At 39.0% G+C, this 4,188-nt stretch overlaps 1 non-coding gene across 1 annotated transcript; it reads left to right on the top strand.

Moving 5' to 3' along the window:
- Window positions 1-727: 727 nt before the first annotated feature.
- Window positions 728-799, top strand: Trnad-guc. The gene has a single exon. It is a non-coding gene; the product is annotated as a tRNA-Asp (tRNA).
- The last annotated feature ends 3,389 nt before the right edge of the window (window positions 800-4,188 follow it).

Here is a 4,188-nt window from a genome sequence, read left to right as displayed (position 1 = left end):
TTTCTGATCAGGGGCGTAACTAGCAGTATGATTTTGGGGGTGGGGGGATGGCCTGGGGTGGTGACGAGGGGTAGGGTGGAGGGCAAATAACAGCAAATTTTTGAAACATTGCATGCCCAGAAATATATATTAGATCATTTTGGCTCTACATATTTGACTTTAAGCAGATGCAGTTATTACGTGCTAAAACTAGACAATCGCTTCAAATATTTTTATTTATTTCTCTGAGGTTTTTGGGGGGGATCTATCCCTTCATCCCCCCATAGTTACGCCACTGTTTCTGATCCATTAGATGATATCTAATTCTACATGTTTAGCACAAGGCACAATAGGTTAAAACAAATAATTGGCATGAGAATACGAAGAAATGGAAGACGCTGAAAATTAGAATCTAGGGTAATGGAATAAAAGACTTTCCAAGAAAACAAACAATTAATGACCTACGGTTGCAATATGTGACGTTTTCAACTATTCCCTCCTAATGAAGAACGACTTGAACTAGTTTTCAATTTCTCCTACTTCGGCCTTTGAAATAATGCGATCAACTTCTCCCCGGTGGATAATCAAGCCCCGGATTCCTGGGTGACAGACAGTGACTACCGCACCAGCACAGAATGACGGAATGCACGAAAACACGGTAAATAAATTCTCTCCCTTGTCTATTAGTTCGTACAGAAATTAAAAGAATAATTTTAAATAAGCATATTTTCACCTCCTTCATTACCAGTCCTCGGTAGTATAGTGGTCAGTATCCCCGCCTGTCACGCGGGAGACCGGGGTTCGATTCCCCGCCGGGGAGAACTTTTTTTCCCCTCCGCATTTCACATCAACATTTTGTACGCAATAACTTTTTTAGAAATCGTATTCGCAATGGCAATTTATTTTTTCTTTCAAATAAATTTATATTAAACGTACTTCCAGCGATACGGGTTGAATTTCAATACCTTCAAGAGATCCTTGACAGGTATTCAAATTATTTAGAAGTAAGTAGAATTTGCCAATTGAACACTAGTGCTTACTTAGCACGTACTGTTCATTATTATTACCTCAATTTAACGCTAACGGCAAGCAAGAAAAGTTGTACAAATGCTTCAAATCAAATACTGACGGAAATATATCTAATACCAAAATATAACTACTTCCGAATTTTTTGTGACCAAAAGCCATCATGAAATATAAATATTTTCACTGCTAATAAATACTCCTAAAAAATAATCGGAAACTTAATCTCTGTTGATCAATCAGTAGAATTTATCAATAAGCTGGAGCAAAGTATTACGAGAAACATGAAATATCATTTCATGTGATGCAGTACTCTGAAGGAGAGCGACTGCAGCTTACCATACGGTCGCGTTTCCAGCATAATGGTGAATGCAGTCATCTTTGATTCGGGGATATCTTCTCATTGGGAATTGCACAGTCTGCGTAAAGGGAAAATGAGAGACAGGAATAAAACAAATGGTCGATCATGGCGATTCTCAGATTTCATATGGAAGATTTCGAAATGTGAATGCATCAATGGTCTACCCTATTTTCATCAACGTATTCAGGGTGTTTTGTTTCAGACGATTTACTCTCACGAATTTTGGCCAAAGTCTGTGATGTTAACGCATCATCGAGGATTGGATGACCAATTTATGATTGATTTTTATAGATAAGAAGATTCAATTGAAGCATTAGTAACATCAAGAATGCATTTATGTGAGAGGAAGAAAACAACTATTAAATATTATAACAAGGACTATTCAATTCACTGTCATTAAAGTAGAAGTTTGCTGTGGCTCTAAGCTAAGGATTTCATGATTATGTACCTACTCGACAAGGCAAGAGGAATTGATCGCGAGAAACTGTCTGGAGCGATTCTGTCATCATCGGAGCGATCGCTGGAGATGTCCCCGAGGAGTAAACTGTGACACGAAATGAGTTTTATTGAAGCCCTCATTAAGAGAATGATCGTCAATAGGAGCTAAATAAACAATGTAAATGATTTGGCAACTGTAAAGAAGTTATAAACGCGTTTTTCTTGGATATTATGGAGAACCGGTCCTACAGTTTAAATGTTGAGAAGGGTCGGAAAGAACTCTATTGATTTGAATGGATTTATCATAATTCATGATAATTACTCCATAAAAATGTCAATTTTTTAATACATTTTTATTAGATAAAAATTTTAGTTTATAAGTTTTTGTATAGCATTTAAATGCCCATTAAGCTGGACTACCTTTGAGTAATCGAACTTAAACACGGAGCCGAGAGGAGCAAATTCATGGGAAGCCTTAAAATGTTGGCCTGGCTCTGGGTAATTCTACTCACTCACTCACACAGCGGTTGATGAGGACACGTACGGGTAGAGCTCAACCCAAGCTAAAAAGCAGGCTTACAAAGTTCACAATTCAGACAATGGAGGTCAGTTCCTTCCTTGGTGCTGCGTCGCACTTCGGGGATTTTTTTCACAAACCTTCTACGAAAATTCCAAGCCAATCGTTGAGGTCCTACCCAATACGGCAGGCCATCACTTCTGCTAGAAGTATTATTAGATGGATCACGATGGTTCGTAAGAACAATGCAAATCTACAAAAAAGGGAGTAAATGGGTATTATGATGAGAAATGGAAATAGTTAACCCATGGCATATTTTAAGATGCACTTTATCAAATCCTAATACGTAAATCTCCTTCTTCGAGACCATTAATTTTAGTAGAAAACGATCGGTAGAAAAAAGATGTAAACGAACGCTACTGTGGTATGCCAATCCAATGAGAATCACCCGACCACTCACGTGACCTAGGATTTTTTAATTTCAAACTACGTTACATGCGAAGAGGCCGGATAACCTTCATGTTCATATTTACTCTGGGCGCGGAATAGGGCGATTGTCATTCTCGCTCTGCGTTCAAAGATCGGCGATTGCAATAACAGGGGGTGGCTACTAGTCAATCGATTTCTAGCGGAAAGAATGGAATAGTGACGGTGACGGCCCTTTGACCGAGAACCCGAGGAGAAAACGTTTGGCAAAAGAAACCAGTCCCAGCCACTTCCCCCGAACACAAACAGGCCCTATTCCCTTTTGCCCTTTGAGCCCCAGCCGTGTTTAAACTCCCCTTGCAAGGGATGAAAGGCTGAGAACCAGTTCTCAGACTTAAAGCGACCCACAATCGGCTTATAACTTGCATGAAGTATCCGAATTTCGCTTAAATGGACCTGCCGCCTTAATGAGAAGCGAATTACTCGCGGCCAGTGAACGTGAATTACTGAGGTGAGTAAAAATAGTCATCTTTTTCATAACGTCTGGTATATCGCATGCTAACAATTCGGTCACCGTACGGCACGGGAGCCTATAGAAAAAATATTATAATAAGTACTTGTAAGTTTCTGAGATCGCTGATTACTAATTCGACCTCGTAACTTTGGAAAAAAACCTAAATTTTTTCAAGCACCAAAAATCTGAGATTTTTTTTGAGGAATCTTGATATTTTGTCACCAGGAAAGTCTAACAAGTTTAGATGATTTTTCAGTAAATTCTTGGTAAGCTAAAAAAAAAGAAATTTGATGGATGTTCAGCACGATATTCATGGTTTTATGAAATGAATCTATCAACTACATTCCACTAAACTCCTTGTTCTAAGTTACTTGCAATAGCTATTCTTAAGTTACAGAAGAAGTTGGAGGAGAGCCTATGGTTTCCTTCATTTTTCAAGCGTAACTTTAAAAAACAATAGTATGTACTCTCAAAATAGAGGGATTCCCTAACCAGGGACTATTAGTTTTGATGCGGAAAGGCACAGAAATAGATTGCCATAGAGTTATATTGCATATGGACTCGCAATGCAATTATATGATGATAATTAAGTACCCTTGATGACTTTGGGCTACGGATTTGTAAATGAAATGTAGCCGTGAATAACGTTCAACCATTCCACTGGAGTTTTCGGGAAACGGATATTATCGTGACGATGCGAAATGCCCGTCATTAACGGTTTATTGGGGTCAACCTCAGCAAACGCACCTTCGCGAATCCTCATGGAATTTCACACCTAATCTACGAAATTTCACAAGACCTTCCTCACCGCCATCGAGCCCATGAACCCAAGGCGGAAGTGTCGACAGCAAATTAGCCTAATGCAAGGCAATCGAATTTTATAACCTCCGATGAAAGGTTCATTTTTATGCCGTTAGGAGTATGCTGGAC

Source organism: Ischnura elegans, chromosome 5 (genome assembly GCF_921293095.1).
Source record: "Ischnura elegans chromosome 5, ioIscEleg1.1, whole genome shotgun sequence".
NCBI lineage: Eukaryota > Metazoa > Arthropoda > Insecta > Odonata > Coenagrionidae > Ischnura > Ischnura elegans.
Note: the sequence above shows the minus strand (reverse complement) of the source record. Positions and strands in the feature narration are given on the sequence as shown.